Below are 22100 nucleotides of genomic sequence, written 5' to 3' on the forward strand. Positions count from 1 at the left end.
CCTCTGGCGTTAGCGAGAGCAGAAGTGGGGGTGACCAAGTGGCACTGGACACTGCGTGTGAGTCTGGGAGGTGGGGAGCAATGAGTGAAATGCACCCTGCAAAACTGAGGGCAGAGGACATTGGGGATGTGATTTAGCTAAGGTTAGATACAGAAGAGATTTTAAGCCTCATTAAAATCTGGGTATGGCAGCATTATCCCCTACGGGGCTTTCCTCAATTCTTTATCTACACCTGCTTTTAAAAGAGCAGCAAATAGTGGAGAAAACCCTTTCCTTTGATTTTTCTTCAGCTGGAGACATCCGTCACCCAGGACTGTAACTGTAGGTGTTCAGGTTGGGGGGAGATGTGCATCACTTCAGCCCCATGCTAGGACATGAAAGAATTAAATCTCTTCCCTAAGCAAAGTGGAAGGTCCCCAGGTGTCTTCTCTTAGGTTCAGAGATTGCAGTGGGAGAAGGAAGCAGGATCCAGCTGGGTAAGAGACCTCATCAAGAGGATAAAAGCATTTAGGGTAAAGGACAGTCTGTCTCCCTGAGTAGGGGAAGTAATCAGTGAGGATGTGTGCAAGGGTCTCTCAAAAAGCCCTAGGCAGGCAATGTGTGTATCAGAAAAGAATATCCATGCAGTGGTGAAGGGGCACGAGCTGAAAGCGTTAATTAGTTCCCTCTGCCCCTGCTTCTGTTAAGATGTTCCCTTTCTTGTAACCACAACTGCTTTTTGTCTTTCTTTTCTACATGTTTTTTTTTGTGTGTGTGTGTGGTTTTTTTTTTTTTTTTTTTTTTTAAACTAGTGTCCCAATGAAAAGGACTGTTAAGGAAACCCCCTACTTATCACCTGAGGCTAGCTGCTGAGTTACTGTTTCTCGAGAGGAGATAATGCTAGCTGATTATAAATAGGCTGACTGCCCTTTTTCATCAGTATTAGGAGTAAGCCGACGCCTTGATCTTTAGCCTGTGGAATGAATCACACTGCAAGAGTTGTTACTTTTGGGGAAGAGTAGTAATTTCTTCTCTCACATTATACACCCTGCTATGAAAAGGCTTGGCCCTGATGAGGGGATCCTTGAGCTGGGGGTGGGTACCCCAGGGTGTGTGAAATTTAATCCCGGTGAAATACTTTCTCTCCACCAATGTAACCAGTGCCTCATCGTGAAACCTAGGTTCCGCCCCGGTTGTCAGGAGGATAGCATTGAGTACTGCAGCCCAAACCCCCCGCCAAATGCTGGTGCTTCTCATTGAAAGTGTCAGTGTTGGGATATTTTGTTTCTTAGTTGGAAGTTTGGGCTATTTCCTGAACTTGCTAAAACCAGTGCAGACTTACTGAGTCGGTAGGTAGACATGAACTGTGCTTGCTGAGGTATCTGTTCTTGCCTCTGCTGTCCTAAGAAGTGCTTACCTTATTTTCCGAGCCCTAATGGAACTGATACTATTTTGTTTAGGTCTAATTACTCACAGCACATTTACAGAAGTTAAATGCGAGACCTTCAGTCCTAATCATCTCTCAGGACAAATGTGAGTGCCAGCAGGATTCCCATCTGCAGAAGATAATTTCAAGAGGAATGATGAAAGCCATGATATGTAAGCAGAGGTTTTGTTAGTTTAAACCTGCACTTAATTAGGCAACTGGAAGAATATCTCAAATCTTGAAACAAAACCAAGTTACTTAAGATTTTACTACATGGCTTGGACTCTCTAAAGATAGATTTGTCCAGCCTTTAAAAATTAAGGACTCATTTCTTAGCTGAGGACCGTTGTGTCTTTGTGTTTGTTACCTAATTGCTTTTAAAGCATTTTCATCACCTGGGTTAGGTAATGTGAATGAAAATATGCTGCTGTTCCCCATCCCCAAATGTGTCCGTAGCATTCATAAATAGTGGAATATGTTGCATTAAAAGTTGTAAATTCTATATCTTCTCATGTGCCCTATCCTGATTTGGTTTTGAGTGCAACTTTAAACTAATGCAGGGCACTAGAATAAGACATGAATAACTTTTAAAATGTAGAATTAGAATGTTTGAGCATTGAATAAACCTCAGTGAGTCTCAAGATACAAAGTAATTAAAGTGGTTGTGTTTGAAGTAGGTTTTTTTCCCCTCATGTTTTGTTAGCAAGAGGAGATATGTAAGTAAACTGTGGTGGAACCTTAAAAATATTTTCAATAAACCAATCTCTCAGATGAATCAGGACCAGAGAATAACAACAAAAAAAAAAAAGCACAGAAGTTGATCTCTATGACAAGAAGTTAATGAGATTTCTTGCAATGTCTATCTTCAGTGGACCCTTAGGTTTCTACTACCCAATATAAGTACAGACTTCTTACCAGATGAATGTAGAAGACTCTCTTGGTTTTGATCCAGTCCGATGCTTTCTGCATTGGCCTCTTGTTGCTGCAAGCTGTTCTTATGTGGTGTTTCATGTGCCTGGAATTCTGGAGTGTGGTAGCAGCAAGGTGACTGGAAGAACTAAAGCTGTTCCTTCAGGGACCTTTTTTTCCTCTCCTGTTGGAACAGCTGAGATCCAACAGCTATTACATACATCAGGGAGGAAGCCAACAGGGAGCAAAGTAAGAATCAAAACCTTAGTTGCCTCTAAAATTTGGAACTATATGTCATGGGGATTTGCGCTTGTTAAGCCCAGAAATTCCCACTTCCCCATAGGCAGAAAAAGCCACCCCAGCAAATGAAACCTCTGTAAAGGGCTAGCAGAAATAAGAGAGAAAAAAAATCCCTTTCTGTAAAACATGTTCAGGCAAGGCAGAGCTGGTTTTATGTAAGATAATTTAAAAAGACAAGTTCTAATATTTGAATTTCTACTTTTATTTAGATATGCTTAGCAATTCAGATAATGAAGATTTATTGATGGACTTTTCTGCCTTGTTGGAGACAGTCTTGCTGGAGAATCACATTTGTATGGCTTTCTGTTTTAATTTCCACCTTTATTACTCTGGGCATCTGCATGGAAATTTGATTGGCTTTTCCTTAAAAGTTCAGCTTCTGTTGTTTCTCGCTTTTTCTGCTGGACTCAGATTCTTTTGTCTGCAGCATCAAGATCACTTTCACAGCAACTAATTCTATTCTGCCAGAAGCAGCTTTTTGGCAGGAAGCAAAAGGAAGAAGCAGAAGAGGCAGAGGAGGTCTTAAGGTACAAAGATCTTATTTTCATGAATCAGCTCTTTGTAATGGGAAGATGAAAAGGCAGAAGTGTTGCAGTGTTTTAATTTTTTTCCTGCTATGATTCACACTACCTACCTTTAGCTGCTTTATCATTTTCCTTCCTCTGAGATGCTCCAAAGTCTTTCAATCCAGTTGTTCTATTGCAGGAAGGGGCTGTAGGACTTAACACTATTGCTTATGGAGACATTCCCAGTGTCTGGAGAAGAGCAACTTCCAAGTGATGCACCCAAGACATGACCACCAGTTTACTGAAAAATCTATGCTTGTCAAAAATATTTTCCAGCAAGCACAGATCCTTCAATAGTCTTAAGAGGAAAAGTTAAATATCACTGAATTAATGAGAGGAGAGCCCTCTCTGTCTTTGCTGCAGTTTCTTGGGAGATGTCTGATACTGCTTCTCCCTTGTGTAGGTTCAGATGTAACACTTTTATCTGAAGTTAAGTGTTAAAAAAATAGGAGGAAGGTATGGGAAATCCTTGGCCTGGGTAGGAAGAGAGGTAGGAAATGTTAATGAATGTAGCCATGCTGATGTTGTTCCTAGAGAAAGAGAAACAGGTGAGCTGCCCTTGCTTTACACTTGCTTAAAGATGTAGCTGTCTCACCGTTAATACCAGTTTCAGTCCCGGGTTGCGTGACCTGTAGGTGCCCAATCTTGCTGTCATGTTTTGTATTATCTATCTTCAAGGTAGTCACTAATGCCCATTCCCATAGCATCTAAGAGCCTCTAGATGAAAGCTGTAAAAGTGCAGTGGTGAGCCTGTGCATTACATGAAATTGTGTAGCAGGGGAAGAGATTAGGATAAGGGTAATACTTCGAGGGGACGGGTGCCATGGCTGTGAGAAATCTGTGTGCCTGACTCCGTGGAGGCTTCACCTTCCTAGTGCTGCATCAACAGTGAAACCTTTTGTAAAGAAGAGGTCTCTCAGAGGACTGCACCAGCTGCATTCAGAAATCATGTTTGCTCTAACAAACACTGGGGCGGGTGCTCAGAGCCTTTCCAGCCTATGTTACCTGCAAATTTGTTCTCAATTCCCCTCCTGCATCACTTACTGTCCTCCCCCCTTCCAGGCAGAGGGAGCTCAGGGAGCGTGTGAAGATGAGAGGTGGTTGAGGTCAGGAGTGGTGTCATCCTTCTGTTCCCCCTCCAAGCTGCTAATGTATGCTTCTGGAGAGCCACACGAACTGAGTAATTACTGAATTATGGCTAGATCAGAAGTGGTGACCTCAAAGACAGAAGGAGACTCTCCATCTCCATTTGTCAGTCCCCTTGGGGTCAGAAGGACAATTTTTCGCTGGGATCTGTGAGTGGGGGGAAAGGGAAGTGCAAGATAAGCCTTACATTAAGGCATAACAGGGAAGAACGTTTGCTTTAGCCATTGCAGTGTTCATGTGCAGTAAGATGCAGCGTTGCTTGCATGTGTGTAATGACAGCAGCACCGGTGGGAGCAGTGGCACTAACCCAGAAGGCTACTCAGGGGATTTTATTCTGCTCAGAATCGCCCATCCATCATAGAAGCGGGTGCCAAGTCTTGAGGCCATTTTCCTGCCTTATTTGTGCCTCTAGCCTCAAAAGCATTTTGATTAGGAGACGGCAGGGAGGATTTCAGGGAGAAAGTGGGTAGGATTTGGAAAGTTTCTGCTGTGGTAGTACCATGGTGGCTCTGTACGATTATGGCCAAGCTGATTTTCTTACACTAAAAGCAGAGACTTCAATCTTTCTTACAACGGTAGTGTAGCACATCTGCTGAATTTATAGCACTTACTCTTGGATGATGGAATGTATTTGCTGGAAATTTACATTCAAACCTGTTTGTTGTATTGATTGTAAAATTGATCCTTTATGGGTTTTTAAAATTGTTTTTAGGTGATTTTTAATTTTTTTTGTGGTTGGGACTTTTTTATTGTTTTGGTTTTGGTTGTTTTTTTTTGGTAACCATTTTTGGCTTTAAATCCTCAGGGTTTTTTCTTCTTTTCAGAATTGAAGGGTGAGAGCATATGATGCAACTGGGTACTTTACCCTGAAGTAGGAAGGCTTGCATGGGTGTTAGATTTCCACCCTGATCGTGTGTGTGTGATTTGTAGCCCTAATATGATGAGGTTACTTTTGTCATTAGTCCTGGTAATGTTTTATATATAACAATTTTTTTTTTGTGGAACTGACAGTGGTCAAGAAGGTAGATGTCACTGAATGGCCAAGTCAGAAGGTTGAATTTCTTTCTCCTAGAAAGAAAATGAAATGTTCAGTGGCAAAGGAGAACTTGGCAATGTGAACAAGGTGTACTAATGACAGTGGTTTTTCATCTGGAGTCTGCAGACAGCCAAAAATTAGTTTCTGAGAGAATTAAATTATCCATTAAGCTCAGTGGGGTTGTACGTTGAAGCCCTGATATATCACTTGGAAAGCTGCAAAGGATATGGCGTCTCTACTTGTGTGATATTTAACTAATATAGTTTTGATAATTTTGTTTACATTCTGCACTTAACTTGACCTATGTATTACCAGTGATGCCTACTGTAATGCAACAGCTGACAACGGTGTGACAATTGCCTGCATTTGTATCATGAGCTCTTTTAAAACTTCATCCTTCAAAATCAGCCATATAGTTTTCAAGCTTCTAAATATTTTAAAAAGAAAATGCTGTTTTATTTCCCTTGTAACACCTACAGAGTAGTCATAACGGAGATGGGAAATGCTGCTCTGCAGCAGACTAGAGATTCAGATATTTAACTCTGTGAATTAATTTATTTTTGGTCCTTTGAGAAGTGTTTGACTTGGGAGTGGTTGCTGTCCTTATATTTTTATACGCATTTTTGAGCATTTTACAAAACTTCTGCTATTTATGCTGCAACTTCATTTTAGACATTAGGTAAAAAATATCTTGTTATAACAAGCTTATCTAGATAAGCCATGCTGACATGTTTTTATATATACCAAAGGGTTTTACTTTAAGGTAAGTTCAAGTTTAGCTTAAGTTAGAGTGCTCTAAGCACTCCTACCTTATAAATCTACATAAAGGATTGACCTCAATTGATACTTCACTTCAAAATCAGAAAACAGATAATGGAAAACCAAATTATAAAAATCTTATCGAGTTCCCCCACCCCATTACAGCTTTTATTTCAGTCCTGGATCCCCAGGGGGAACGCTGCTCTAACCAAGCTCTTAGCATGCCATGGCAGTCAACAAGATTAAGGCTGTTTCTGAGGAGAGCAACCTCGCGGTTTGTCACGGTGAATGTGCTTTCGGAGCCTCTTCTCCGGGTGAAGGAAGTGATGACCTCCACCTCGTGTGAGCAAAGCACTGTGCTCGAAACACCACCTGTGAATGGGCAGCCAGTGCCGAGGAGAGAAGGGTGCACAGTACAACCAGAGTTCGCAATAAGGCAGCGCCTGTGTGCTCCAGCTGCAATTTCCAGGGAGCTGATGCGGAGCACATCGCAGCATTCTCATCTGAAGGAGACAAGGCATAGATCACAGCAGTAGACTCGCCTCAGAAAGGAGCCAGTGCCTCTCAAGTTCTAAGACGAGTGAGCAGAGGAGCAGGCAAGTCTTTCCTAGATGCTCCGGATGCACGATTGCCTGACCAGCAGCTGGGGAGTCCCTAACACCCACAAATTGTTAACTTGAAAGACAAATGGTAGAAGCACATGTAATTGTTGTCTGCTCTGGTTGTTTTCCCCAGACTGCTGGCATAATTTTAGGCTTATCTAGGTGGAATTTCAGCCAGCCTCCAAATTCTTTTTGACAGATAATGCATGGTATGAGATGTGGTGGTTTGTATTTATTTTTCATAAAAAGCAAGTCACCTGTGGAGGAGCCATCAGTGAAGCTGTCAACTGGCTATGCTTACAACACAGTCCTTCTCAGCAGTTCATTGCCTTTTGGATGAGCTCTGAGCAGAGGCCTTCTCTTGGAGTACGCCTTGCTGAGGATCTGGGAAACAAAGCTTGGGAAACAGGGCAGTTATTGCAAGTGTCATATCTGCTCAGTTAAGTTCCTGGCAAAGCAAATTTTAAATCCTGCCTGAGCTTTCTCTGCCCAGCACTTGAGCTTTACAGACTGTGTTTTCATGTGAAATGTTCTGAGTGGCAGATGGAGGAAACTGTAATGTCATATAGAGCTTCCTTTGCTGGCATACGGACTTAAATGAAGGAGGTGATGATTTGACAGGCACTGCATCCTTGCTCTACAGCTGCCCCATCCACCAGCCTCCTTGCCCTCTTGCTCTCAAACCCAAAAACTAGTGAATGATCTGAAAAAAGCTGAATTATCTCTCCAGCACAAAAGTGCAACTAGACACCCCAGACTCCCAAATACAAAGCCGGGGGGACTCGGAGGGCTGGCAGTGCCAACTTCTGATGTTCCGAGAGGCTCTGGGCTGGCGGTGCGCGGCCAGGGGGGCTGAGGGGGCAGAAGAGCCCGGGCACTGCCGCCTCCATGTTGTTTCCTGAGATCCCCGCGCCTCCGCCGAGGCACCTCCGATACGGGGCCCGCCCAGCCCCGGCGTACGGTCCGAGTGCCGCCTCGAGGTGTGCTCCAGGGCTCCGGGCCGTACGCGCTGTGCCTGGCGGGGAGGCCGGGCGGAGACAAGTGGGCAAACGGAGCAAAGCCGGTTCTTAAAATGACTTGAGGGGGGGGTGAGGGTGGCGGGGGGGTGGAGAGAGGCGGTATTGATTTACGAGGAGAGGGAAACGTGAGCTGCCCCGGTGCCTGCCCAGAGGGGCGGAGGGGGGCGCGGAGCCGCGGCCGGGAGTCCCGGTGCCCGGCGCAGGGGCGGGGCGGTGCAGCACGCGCCCCGGGCGCGCCTCGCCCACGTGCTCCGAGCGCGCGGGACGTGGAGGGGGGGTGCTGGCGCGCGGCTCCTTTAAGCGGGAGCGTGGTGGTGGGAGGGGCGGTGGCTCCCTCACGCGCCCCCCCCCCCCCCCCCCCCCGCCCACCTCCGCGCGCGGGCGCGCGAAGGCACGTCCCTGCTCGCGGGGGCGCGCGCGCACGCGCTCCCCCTCCCCTCCATCCCTCCCTCTCGCGGCCGGGACCCGCCGCCTCGCGCCGCCGTTCCCGCTGGCGCGCGCGCTGGCTCCACCGCCGCCCGCCGCCATTGGCTGCCGGGGGTCAGGTGACCCCGTGTTATTTCCTGTGTGTGTGTGTGAGGTGTGAGTGAGGGGAGGAGGATGGCGCCGGACGCCCCCGCGCCCCCGCCCGCCCCCCGGCCCCGCCGCCCCGGCTGCTGAGCCGCCCCCGCCCCGCCCGCCCCGCCCGCCGCGGCGGAGGGCGCCGGGCACGGCGGCGGGGGGGGTCTCAGGTAAGGGGAGGCCGTGCTCGCCCGGGCTGTGTCGGCGTGTGTGGGAGGCCTGGGGAGGGAGTGTGAGCTCCTGGCGGGGGAAGCCGAGGTCGCCTGGGCGTGTGGGAGGGGATGTGAGGGTCTCAGCCGTGAGTTGGAGGGCGAGCGCTGGGTACGAGGGGGCTTGTGAAAGGGCTCCTGGGAAGTTTAACCTTCTCCTTCCCCCTCCCCCCTTTTAAAATAATTTTTTCTTTAAAGAAAAAAATGTTTGTTTACGTGTGTTCGAAGACGCCCTCGTGCTACCTGGTGGGGTGCCCACCTGTTTTCCTGTCCGGGAAGAGTGTTTTTTTACAAGAATTGAGAAGTTTTTGTGGGATTTGGTGTTTTCGTTGAAGAGATAAACGATTCGAACTGCTGGAGAAGATGGATGCACAGTGCTCAGATTGTAGTCGGTAGGCAGGCTGTGTTGGGAATGCTTGAGGTTTGTAGTGCCTCTCTGCTTTTTGGAGGTTCAACGTAGCCGTCGCTTATCAGGATATAATGCGTTCGGGCTGCTATGAAGATCAGTTTGTTTTTTCTTAATGGTGCTTACCTTGCTGGAAGTTGTGTTTAGGGTTGCAGTTGGAAGTTATTTTTCCTGCCTTGAGGGAAGGAGTAAGAGAAAGTTATGTAACATGAGTGTTCTAGCCTATGTATCAGAGCTGCCTAATGGTAGTGGAGCTCTGTTACTAACCTGAAAATACGAGCGCATTTGTGTTTCAATCAACAAGTGATTGTCTCTATGGGTAGATTTGGCTCCACCAGAATCCTTTACTTCTTGTATATGCTGTCTTTTCCTTCCTTAAAAGGACAGATAGTTTGATTAAGTTGCAGCATTGCTTTCTGTATCATTTTGTGTTTCTTAAGTCTTCCTTTGAAAACAAAAGAAAAATAAGAGGTACACCTGTGAGGGGATTGAGTTTCAGAGCTTTCTGTGTTTAGGTTAGCATTTTGAAAGCTACTCATGTCTGTGTCACTTGTTGCCATCTGTTGCTGTGTGCATGGGTAATTCTTTGGAGAGTATGATTTTTTAGAGTGCTTCCTGACCAATAGATGTGCATGGAGCAGCTGGATCACCTCTACTCAGATTTTCTAGAACAGTGAAGTGACTGGATGATGGAGATGCAGCAGCTTCTGGATTAGGTTTGTAGCACATTGGCTGAACTCAGTTCAAGAAGAGCTGATTTATTTTGCACATTTTCTAACTTCATTTGTCAGATTAGCTTGTTTTTGAGGCTTATCGATGGGTATTATGTAGCCTAACCAAGTGCATTTGGTTAAGTGTATGTGATAGGCAATTTTTAGCACCGTTATTTGAGTTTTAATTTGGCTGAAATTTTTCTGATTGGGTTTTTGTTTGATTATTTTTTTTTCCTTTAAATCCATATCTTTAAATAGGATTCCATGTTATTTCATTTTGAGTTGTTTGAAGCTGTATTATTTAATTTTAATACTAGGTTCTACTGGCATTTAAAAAGGCAGCTGCATTAGTATACTGCAGAGAGAATTACTATTAAGAAAAGGAAAAAGATTTATTTGCTCAGTCGTCTGTTGCCTAAACTTTGTTAATGCTACAAGGAGAGGAGGATAGTCATTCCTCATTTCTGTAAATTGCTGGTGCATGAAATGCATATTGTGTATTCTGGTTAAATTAACAAGCAAGTTACTGTGCCATTTGAGTGAAAGTATGACAACACTTTTTATATAAAAAATGCTGCTTTCCTGTTGTACTCTCTTAAATCTTGTCGTTTTGGGATAGCTTTTGGGCTTTGTATTGTTAGGTTTAAATTTCTAGGGGGAAATTCCTGGACTTTTTTTGCTGGTTTGGTATTCTTCGGACTACTTGGCTTTAAGTCTGTTAGCATCCTTTCTAGTAGAATTGTGTGCATTTTGACCTAGAAATCAGTTTTCGGAGGTTTTGGGCTTGATGAAACATGGGTTTTTGCTGAAATGTATACTTTCATATACCTTTGCAGCCTGGAGCAGGTTAAGCATGGTTCCCTACATGAAAGCTGTAGGGGCAGCTTCATCATTTGTGACTTTGATAGGAGATCAGGAATTTTGGTTTCGTTGTAGTTTTTTTTCTTCGTTATTAATGCTATGTAAAAATAGCCTGAAGTGAATTTTTATTAAAGGGGTAAATCTGTTTGTATAATACATAAGTAAGAAATGAAGGTTATTTAAATGGAAGAAAACTTATTTGTGTATTAGTTGTAAAGGAGACCTCTTTTTATTGTCAGAAGCTTCCTTAATCTCCAGCTGAAGAAATAGTCTGTTAGTAACCTGCTCGCTATGTTTTAAAGGGTACTCAGAGTGTAAGTAATAACAATTTTAATGGTTCTGTCTATGATTGATACATGTATGAAGTTTGTAGGACAAAGAGTGGAATGTATAGTATTTTGAGGTTTTTTTCCCTCTCCCACTTCCTGTTGTGGAAATGTGTGCAAAGACAACCTTTTTGGGCTCTTAAGACAATGTTAAAAATAAAATAATTGCACACCTCTTTTGTCCCTCTTTAGGTCACGTTTAACTCACCCACCCATTGGGCACAGTGAAATGGCAATAATGCTGCTCTTGGAAGGGTTCCTTCCTAAGAGTTGCAGTGCACATGTCCTGTTGCTATTCTACCAGCTTGGCATGCTGCTATCTGGAGTGAGGGCATAATATGTAATGAACTTGAATAATTTCATGCTGCTTCCTTGGCTTCTCTATAATTTGAGATAAGGATATTTAAGAGTTTATAGCTGGTTTATGCATATCTTGCCTTTTGACACAGGGCATGCCAGATCTTCATTTGAGTGGGATAGCTTTTTAATTAAAGCATGTGTTTATTTTTTCATACCTTGTTCAGTTATGTTTTGTACTTAAAAAAGGTATTACACTCATGTTTTGGGAACCTGAATTCTTATAAGTTACAAAGATTTAGTAGCGGTTTTGGCAGTGCTGGCTTCTCAGACTTCAGAGTGTACCTTAACTGGCTGTGTGAGAATTTGTATTACTTAATCCCATGGTTGGCCTCTGAAATGGGAAACATTATGTATGGCAGTTTCTGAAGAGCCAACTAACTGATTTCTTGGTGGAGACTGGACTGAGACCAATCAACTCTTCCCATTCAAGAAATTAAAACTGCAGTTTGATATCAAAAGATTTTTTTATTGACTGCTTTTGGTGAAATCGCTTTCAAAATAACATTTTAATTTTTGGTTTAGTTTTGGACTTCTAAAATCAAAAATAGAGGCAGTCTTAAGTGTTTAAACCCACTTCTCATAGTGTTGATATACTATGTAGTATTTTCTTTATTATAGAAAAGCATTTAGTGTTACTGAAAAAGAACACAAACATAGTGTAAGCAGAGGTGTATACTTCTCTAAAATAATGCAGGAGAGGCTATTCTTGTAATGGGATCCTGATGTACAATTATCTTCCTATCAAACCTTTCTTACTTATAAAAAGGAAAAAAAACAGGTGGTTCAGTTACTCTTATTGCCCGGGTCCCATTCCTGACGAGTCTTGATTGAACTGGGAAAATTGAAGATGTCTTCAGCCAAGTACAGCACTACTGTGCATCTGTATCGCACTGGTGTCTGGCTGCACCACTCCTTGATTGCTTCAGCTAAGCCTTTCCAGTGGTGCTTACCACTAAGATATATATTCATTTGCTTGGCGTCAATTGGCAAAGCATCTGGCATTCTTTATTATGCATGTACATGAGTTTCCTTTCATTTTAAGAACAGAAAAGGACAAAAATAAAAAGCAAGACCCAAAGACTCAAAAATCAAGACTGACATGTAGTCAGCAGTGGATTCTGTTTGGCCCTGTTGGAGGATAAGATCTGCTCTGGATGTTCTGTGCTTTGCTGCCTGTTTGCCTTTGAAGACAAAAAAGTATAATTGCATTTTACCAACTCTTGAACTTCTTGCTGCCTTCACGAACAGCAGCACAAGCAGTCAAATTTCCAGTTTTGGTTACAACAGAGTGGTGATCTTGCAGTAAGACTCCTGTTTCTTCTTGCCCCTTACCAGTGATTCCTCAAGAATGGAGCTAAGCAGTGGTAGCCAAAAGTGCAAGCATCCTCTTTTCAGTTCAGCCTGGTGACAGTGAATAAGCTTGTGTTTTTTCCAGTGCTTTTGTATTTCTCTTTTAGCACGGTCTTTGTAACCTGTGGTGATATTGGAAGAGGGGAAAAAGTGTTACCAGGTTCTTTGTCGAGGAGCCCTGGGTTGAGTCCCTTGAGATTTGACCTGTTCTCTCTTTGGGAAGGCTGTTATTTCTTGCCTGAATTGTGATGCAACAAATAGAAAAAAAGCTAGGAAAATAGTTTTCTTTTCCCCTACCTCTTCATTACAAACACACAGCATGCCTGCATTCATACCTATAACTGTGTATGGAATTCATTGCATATTCTGTGCTGGAATATGATGACTTATTTTGTAGTATTTTACTAGTATGAACTCAGTCATCTAATTGCTAGTAAATTGCAAATCCTAAACAGAACCCTCTGATAAGCTCTGGTAAGAGCTCAGTACTTAGCTAGAAATTGTATAGGGAGCTGCTATGCTAGAAGTTTTACTACAGTTTATTGGAAGTGTTGTTCATATCACTTCCCTTGTAAAATTAGATGCTGTAAAGTGTCCTTTTAATAGCTTTTAACTGATCTGAAGACTTGGTATTAGCAGAGCTGGGTGACTTGTGCCCATATACAGCATCACTAATGACTGGGAAAAACATACCTAAAACTTAGTAGCTGAAAGAAAAATATGTGCTGTCATACTTGCCAGAATAGGCATAAACCTTCGTACACCATAATGAAATGTTGTTAATCAGCATTCAGTTAGATATCTGCAGTGTGCTGTTACCTTTGGTCATGTCACTGGATACACTTGAATTTCCCTGGGATTTAACAGTGTTTTCTATGTGTTCTGGAATAGTGGAAGTGCTATATGTGATTTTAAAAAAATTAACATAAATGGTTATATGATAAATGTAGGGCATGCAGTGTGATTAGCATTATGTTTTCTGCTGGAAATACAAAACATCAGGGCAGAAACAGTCTGGGAGGTTCCTGGAGAGTGTCCCCTGACACAAATGATGAGGTGGAAAACTAGGGAAGGCACCTGCTGGACCTGTGGTTTGTGAACAGAGAAGGATTGTTGGGTGATGTGATGGTCAGAGAACATCCTGGGCAGAGTGATCATGCAAGGATAGTTTTCAGTTCTTGGGGAAGTAAGGAGGAGAGTCAGCAGAGCTTCCATGTCAGGCTTCCAGAGAGCAGGGAGTCTGGCCTGTTCAGGAGCCTGGTTGACAGAGCCCCTTGGAAGGCATTCCTGGAGGGCAAAGGTTGGACTTCTTTAAGAAGGAAATATTACAAGTGCAGGAGTAGGCTGTCACCATGTGCTGAAATTCAGATAAGCCAGCAGGGAACACTGGTTTGTCTGAACAGAGAGCTTTGGCTGGAACTTGGGGAAAATAAAAAAGAGACAACCTTTGAAACAAGGGGCATTAAACAATGATGATTACAAGGATGTTGGGAGGCTACACAGAAAGAAAATTAGAAGTCCAAAACCTAACTAGAATATAGTCTGGTTGCTGCCATGAAAGACAATAAAAATGTTTCTACAACATGAAGGAGGGCCAAAGAGAATCCTTTATTGGATGTGCAGGGAAACAAAGTGACAAAGAATGAGGACATTACTGAGGTGCTTAATGCCTTTTTTGCCTCAGTATGTATAATAGTAAGACCAGTTGTTCCCAGGGCATCCAGTCCCCAGAGTTGGAAGACAAGGATGAAGAGAAGAAAGAAGCTCCTGTAATCCAAAGGAAAATGGTCAGTGACCCTGCTACACCACTTATGGGTACTGATGGACTTGGCAGAAGTGTTCCCTGAGCTGCTTTCCATCAGTAGTCCCAGCTACCTGGGGAGGTCCCAGGTGATTAGAAGCTGGCAAATCTGGTGGCCATCTACAGTAAGGACTGGAAGGATCTAGGGGTCTACAGGTCTGTCAGCCTGACCTCTGTGCCACCAAGGAATGTCATGGAACAGACCTTAAGTGCCATGTGGCACTTATGGTTCAACCAGGTCTAGTGAGCTTGTGTTTTGGAAGGTCAAGTCCTACTTGACCAACTGATCCCCTTCTGCAACAAGGTAACCTGCTTAGTAAATGAAGGAAAGGCTGTGGATATTGCCTAGCTGAGCCTTAGTGAAGCTTTTGATAGTGTTTCCCTGGCATTCTTCTGGACAAACTGTCTGCTCCTGGGCTGCACCCTGTTTGCTGGGTGAAGGTTGTCTGAATGGCCAGTCTCAGAGTGGTGAGGAATAGAGTTGTATCCAGCTAGCAGCCAGTCACGAGTTGTGTTCCCCAGGGCTCTGTGCTGGAGGCAATCCTGTTTAATGTCTTTACTGATGATCTGGGTGAGGGAACTGAGTGCCCCCTCAGTCAGTTTGCAGATGACACCAAGCTGCGCACGAGTGTTGATCTGGTAGAGCACAGGAAAGCTCTGCAGGGGGATTTGGTCAGACTGGGTTGGTGGACCAAGGCCAGTGGTATGAGGTTCAGCAAGGCCAAGTGACAGGTCCTGCACTTAGGTTGCAGCAGAACCTATGGAGTGCTGCAGACTGGGGGTGGAGTGGCTGGAAAGCGGCCCAGTGGATTGACAGCAGTTGAGCACGAGCCAGTGTGTGTGCCCAGGTGGCCAAAAAGGCAAGTGGCAATATGGCTCCTATCAGATATAGTGTGGCCAGCCCCTGTACACTTGTGAGGCACCTTGAATCCTGTGTCCAGCTTTGAGCCCCTCATTACAAAAAGGACAGGGAGGCACTGCAGCACATCCAGAGGAAGGCAATGGAGCTGGTGAAGGGTCTGGAGCACAGATCTTAGGAGGAGCAGCTGAGGAAGCTGGGATTGTTTAACCTGGAGAAAAGGAGACTTGGGGAAGACCTTATCACTCTCTACACTACCTGAAAGGAGGCTGTAGCCAAGTATAGTTCAGTCTCTTCTCCCAAGTAACAAGCAATAGGACAGGAGGACATGGCCTCAATTGTGCCAGGGAACGTTTAGATTTAATATTAAGAAGTACATTTTATCTGAAGAAGTCAAACATTTGAACAGGTTCTCCAGCAATGTGGTAGAGTCGCCATCTCTGGAGGTATTTAAAAATATGTGTAGATGTTGTGGTTAAGGACATGGTTTTATGGTGGCTTTGTCAGTTCTATTAGAGGCGTTGGATTTGGTAATCTTAAAGGTCTTTTACAACCCAGTAAATTCCATGTTACTATAAACCATGTCTTTCCCTTTTGTTTCTCATCTTGCATTCAGGGGAAAAAGAATGAATTCAACAGTGTTCTGTCATGTTGTGTAAGTTGGTTTGCCCACTATAAGTTTCCTCTATTTCACTTCATATGTGGAGACTGGGGAGGTTTTTCTTCTCCCTTCTCCAGCATTTTATCATGAGATGTGTACATCTAATTTTCTGATACTCTTGATCCTGACCATACCTTGTGTGTACTACTACATAGTACTACTACTACACTAGTCTTTCGGCTAGGTCTTGATAAATAAAATAATAATAGATACTTAGCAGGCAGTAAATTAAATGAGTTGGGTAAAATTGTTACAGAAGGAGGTAGCATATTGTCTTTGTATTGCAGGGCATTGCTGAGTGAGTGGCAGATTCTTTTCTGTAGTGTTGGAGAGTGGAAGTAGCAGGCGCATAACTGAGAATTGCTCCAAAGTGACACTTTTTATTTTGCACGAGAAAACTGAACTGTGCTGTTATCTCCCTTCCTTCTAAATCACTGCATTTTAATGAAAAACATTTCATCCCATATTACTCTGAGAGTGCATAAAGAGAACTCTGCTGCAGAATTGTTTTTTTGCTAGCTATGGTAGGATACTGGTTTTGGTGGTGAGTAGGGGGTCCATTGCAGTGTGGTATTCTGCACCTTTGCAGTTCTGACTTCAACTAATATAATTTTTACTTTGGAGAGAAGGGATTCTTGCATTCTGGCCTTTTTTCCTTTTGTTCTGTGTACTTTTCTACATTTGGTGTCTTTCACCTTTTCTGTTTTAGATATTTCTCGTATTCTGGTTATCGGAGACAAAACTGTTCTTGCTTGCGAGTTGCTTGGTTGAGTAGATTTTTATTTCAATGATGGTAGTATCCTGCAATTAGGATATAGAAATTTTACTTGTTGCGTGTTCATTTTGTTTCCTTGTCTTTTTGCCTTGCATGAATACAGCTTGTTTTATGTTTGAAAGGTAGAATTTATGGAAAACCAAATGGGAGTGTATATATAACAGAGCTACTGAAAATAGCAAGGAGAGGAGAAGAGGTTAATTATATGTATACTTTGCAGCATAGTCAAAACCCTGTTAAAGCTGGTGGAAGAAGAAAACTTCTGTAAACCTGGGTCAAACTTACCAGTGAAAGCACATCTCTTAGCTCAATGAGAAACAGCATTAGGGAATTCCTAAAAGTAGAAGGGAGGAGGAGGAATTAGGAAATAAACTTCTTTGCTTATCCACAGAACTGTAATGTTTATAAAGACTTTGTTGGTCTGTGTTTACTCACTGAATTTTGGCTCTGTGTGTAAATTTCCTTAATGGATTAAGCTAAGGAGTAAGGTCCTTTTGGTCAGTTGGTTAACAGGACTTGAAGAATTAAATCAGGAACAATTCTTAAGGTGAAAGTCATTTAGTTGCCATCTTTCTGGCTGAAACAAGGTAGCAAACTTCATTTTTCACAGAAAGTTGGGATGTTTTAGAGCAGGGGTGAAAAGAGATCTAGTCCTCCTTTTCTTGTACTAGAGCGCTAGGACTACATTAGCATTAGAAGCTGGCAAATGAAATGGTGAAGTTGGCAAGTGAAATGGTTATAGGTTATCCATCGTGTATGGTTTATGTTAATTGTACCTCTTTATTTAGCCTCCTTGTGAGAGGAGATAGGTGGAGACAGAAACAATGGAGTCTTCTGGTTTTGTTTTTTCTCTCCTCCCTGGTGTACAAGATGAATGACTGCAGGAGCTTGAGAACTTAAGTTTAAGAGAATGATGGGACTGATTCTGAGAGTAGTGAACCATCTAAACTACCTCTTAACTTTCAAATGTTAACTCTAGCATTTCCAAAACGTATGCTCCGAGTGCAGTATCCTTGTTATTCTCCACTAATCAGTATTTACAGAGACTTTTTTTTCTGCTCCGGTTTTGGATTCGTCCCTTCTCTTTCAACTGCTGACTTCCTTAAGAGTATACCCTCTAGGTTATGACATGGAATACATGCAGTGGGAGCTTTGTCAGCTTTCCAGCTTCGAACACCCCTGACACTTATCACTGTGGTGATACAGAAATCCTCTAGGGAAGGAGAAGGCTTTAAAGCCTGGTTGTGAGAAGTTCTCTAATTGTAGGTTGTTAATTTCTCTGAACTCCTTATGCTCATTAGAGTTAATTTTGTACCTGTGGTGTGGTCTGAGTGCTGTTGGCATTCCTTGCCTTTGGCTGTGGCAACAAAACTTGGAAGTGTGCATTTTGTTGGTTACAATGGCTTGAGTTTAAAACCTAGATTTTTCAGACTTCTAACTGAGGTGTGTTAGGAGTTTAATAACTTTTTTACTGCATAAAGTTGACATAGAAAGATTGCTTCTGAAAGGTTTTGACTCAGTGGGGGAGCTGGTGAGAGCGAGCCAATTTAAGTGCTTTAGGCCAAGGCTAAGTATAGCCCTCAGGAGTGAGTTCTGAGCTGTTTGCTCCAACATTGTTTTGTGCTGCCTTCTCCCACATCTTCTCATCTGTCTGTTGGTTATGCCAGTGGAGCTACAGTGGGAATCCATGATGAGGTAGTTCAAGAAACTGGTCCAATCTGAAAATTTCAAAGAAAGCCTGCAGGGTGGGGATGGGTAGATGGGAAGGGGTAAGTCCTCCTTAAAATAGTCCTATCTCTGAAGTAGTCTCTTTGTTGAATTATTTAAATGTATAAAGTTATTTTGTATTAATCTGAACTGTTTTTCCTGTCTCCAAGTAAGTATGGCTGTAGTCTTAGTCACTCCCTGTTAGTCTCAGAAGACAAAGCTTACTGTAAGGATGTATCTGCTTCAGTTTGTGGCTTCAACATGAGACAGATGCTGTGGAATCTAAAGTATGGAGAAATGAGCAAAGAATTTAGAGGACATAGGTTGTAGGAGACAAGGAGAAATGTTAGGCAGAGAAAAAATTCTTGTTCTTCTAGTGTGAAAATTTTACAAATGCTTTGATTTTTTTTTTTTTTTAAATTTGAGACAAGTTCAAACAGTTCTTATGTTTGGGAAAAATAAGGTTTCTCTCAATTTTTTTTTTAATCGGTAAACTTGACATGATCCTCACTGTATTTTCTTTTAAAGTGTGCCATAGCAGTAGTAGTTGTAGATCTTCCACACTCAAATTCCTCTTAAATCTGCATTGGTTTAGGGATGTGAAGTGCTGAATTAATAGGAAGAATGATAACCTTGGCTAGTGAAAATTGAAAGTGTTAAAGCTAAAATTTTTGTCTTACCTTAGAGGAACAAAACTTATCAATAAATTTGAGTACAGCTTTTCTGCAATTGAACAGTAATTCTTTCATTTGTTAGTTTAGATGGATTAAGGTTCTGTTTCTACCTGATTTTAATGTTACTGTCTACAATGTAAATAGGTGGTATTATCTTCAACAATGGTTTTACCCTAATCAATGGATATAAATCTTGTGTACAATGCATAGCCTCTATTGTAATAATACTTGCACATAACTGATACAGGTTTTATGTCAATTTACTTCATTTGCCTTCAGGAGTTCCCAAGAGTTAGTTACGGGCTCATTGCACCAGACTTTGTAAAAAAAGAATAAAAATATTTAATTGTATAGACTATGTTGAATAGAAAAGACAGACACTTTACATGTACTATTTAATATGACCCTTATAAGTATTCATCTTAGCAACTTGTCATCAAGGCTGGGGCTACAGCTTAGTATGAAAAATGATAGAAGTTAATTAAAAATAATGTGTTAGGATGGTGGGCTTTTATTTCCTCCACTGTGTAGTTCTGAGTGTTTTAGATACTAGGTAAATTTCTGCACAGAAAGTGGGAGCTTGGGCAGATAGAACCTGACAACACTGCTTGCACTTTACTGTTTTCCTCTTGCAATTAATAATTGACATCTCCTTTTCATTGTTTTGTAACTGAAAGGTGAAGGTTTAGTGAGAGCTGTGATGCCTCTGCTGAGCTTCCTGTCTTGCATGTCTGAGGAGGAGCAGATCAGAAGTGGTTCTTGAAGTGGATGTTCAGATTTTGCTGTACTGCCAGAGCAGATACCGTGTTTGACTGCTTGAAGATGTAGGGGGTATGGACACAGGTCAATTTGCAATAAGAGGTATGTAATGAAGTGATGAATTGCCAGAATTTTTGGAGGACCAGTGAGGTGGATTAGGATGTGCAATCAGGTGATCTGCAGCTTAGAGAAAAAAAAAAAAAGAGATGAGCTGAGGGTTCAGTATTATTTTTATTTTGGTATTAGGAAGGGTAGTTCAACTACAGTGTAAAGACCAAGAGCCTTTTAAATACGAGCTCCTGATTTCAAGTGCCCTTCAGTAGCCATGCCACTTAAAACAGTTCCTGCTGTGTCTGTTTTGCTGGTACAGATGTTTGTGTAATGATACAGTGAATGGATCTGTCAGGTCAGAAATGGCTTTTCTCCCTCACAGAATTTTCTTGACCGTATCACTTTCCTGATCTGACTTGGCTGTGTTAGCACCATAGAGATGGCTGGATCTCTTCAACTGGGCTAGAGAAGACTGACCCTATACGTTGATCCGAAATTGTTGTTTTAGTCTTTGACATAAAATGGAATCTGACTGATTGGCATAGATTCTTATTAAAATAGCAGTGTCTGTTAAAAATTTGGATGGATAACTTTCAACAAGAGGTTGGTAGATTTTTTTGTAAGCTATTTAAGTGCATCTGTGCTGTTGATTGAGACTGAGAACCAATGGCATAATAATAAAATCAGATACATACCATCAGCCAAAATTCTGCTGAACTTTGATCATTTGTTATATTTCTAGAAATACATGTTTTCATAGTACTACAACTTAAATACTGGCTTACAACAGAAGTTGTTCTTGTCAAATTTTTCTTTCTTCATGTTTAGGAATATGTATTTAACAGTACACTGAAAGTGCAAAGCTAAACTGGTAATGGCATTTTAGTTTTTTTTCATTTAGTGAGTAAGGAAAACTTGCAGATGCAAAAAAATCTGTGTATTTCTGATTTTGTGTTATACAAATGTTTTTTTTACAAAAATATTTTGGATATGAGGGAAGAAAGCAGCAGCCAAGTAATAGCCACATGCAAAATTTGATTATTTTTTGTTGTGGTCTGTTTACATGATGTCTTTTATTATAGCAGATGAATGCTCTGAATATGTCTGCTCACATCTCCCCTGTGAGACAGGAAGGTACACTGACTCAGGCTTATTGTGGTTGGACTTTTTCTATGGTCACTTAAAGAAATATATGAAAAAGATGTGAATGTAGATTTTATCTAGCACAGTAATCTCCAGAGCATTCCCCTCTCAACTGACAAAGCTCACTGTGCTCCTTCTGCCACGCTCATCTGTTCCTCACCCATTCTGTGAGAACCATTTCCTTAATTGTTTGGATTTAAGCTCATACATACTGACTTTCTGAAAAGCTGTACAGACATTTTGATAAAGAAGGCATAGCGTATCTGTGAGATGATAGAAGCTAGTTACACTTGGCCAAGCTGTAGTTCATTTGAGGAATTTTTTGATAAAAGTTTTCACTAGGAATGACAAAATTAAGTTTTGGTGTAGTTTTTTTTTTGTCAAGACCAGTATTACCACTGATTTGCAAGACATGTTGCTAACATGTGTTATTAATAGGCACTTAAGCATGTGTAACCACTACATAACGGTTTCTAAGACATGCTGTGATTTTTTAGAATTATAAAATTCGGTTTCTATTAGTGCAGTATTCTGGGTTTAATTTCATTTTTGTCTACTTCACAAGATACTTCAGTTTAGCTACTTCCATAGGGTCTGGCGCTCTCCGTGGTAATTACCTGTATCCTGTTTCAGCTTTGAGTGGTGTAAGGTTTGTTTGACAAAGTATATCATGATGGCTTGGTGAGAGCCAGATCTGACTTCAGTTTTCTCTAGAAATGTGGTGGTGAGTAATATCAGAAACATGACTTTCTGAAAGAACTGAGCAGTGAATGTTACTGCATGGACAAACTGGTGACTGTTTGAAGGGCTGACCGTCTTGGTTTACTTCTATAGCACACCTGATGTTGAAAACAAGTCTTAATTATTCTCCTTTTTCTTTTAAAAAGGCATCAAATGTAGAAGAAATGAGTTATATCTGTTACTATGTTAAATGTAGTCTTAAGTTTGATCTTTGAATTCATCTTCTTGTAGCATAGGTGGCTGATATGCCTTTTCTTAAAAGCAGCAGTGTTCCTCCAAAACTGAACCAAGGTCATTCTATTCCCAGCCATTGATCAGGTGTGCAGATAATAACTCTGTACCTGCAGAAATGGGTGTTAGCAACTTGGCCTTGACAATAGAAATGGTACTCAGTACTTGGA

General features: G+C 42.0%; 1 protein-coding gene across 12 annotated transcripts in view; it reads left to right on the plus strand.

Moving 5' to 3' along the window:
* The window catches only part of TCF20 (transcription factor 20), a 130479-nt gene that overhangs the window by 55924 nt on the left and 52455 nt on the right, over positions 1-22100 (plus strand). Inside the window, exons 1-2 of one of the 12 annotated variants that reach the window (XM_085569839.1) lie at positions 8455-8473; positions 19683-19866. The exons of 7 other annotated variants lie outside the window; for them this stretch is intronic. The gene's annotated coding sequence lies outside the window, so the exon portion shown is untranslated. 4 more of the 12 variants (XM_085569837.1, XM_021552791.3, XM_021552794.3 and 1 more) reach the window with 4 other exon arrangements.

The sequence above is a fragment of the Lonchura striata genome, chromosome 1A, assembly GCF_050655825.1.
Source record: "Lonchura striata isolate lonStrDom1 chromosome 1A, ASM5065582v1, whole genome shotgun sequence".
NCBI classification, from domain to species: domain Eukaryota; kingdom Metazoa; phylum Chordata; class Aves; order Passeriformes; family Estrildidae; genus Lonchura; species Lonchura striata.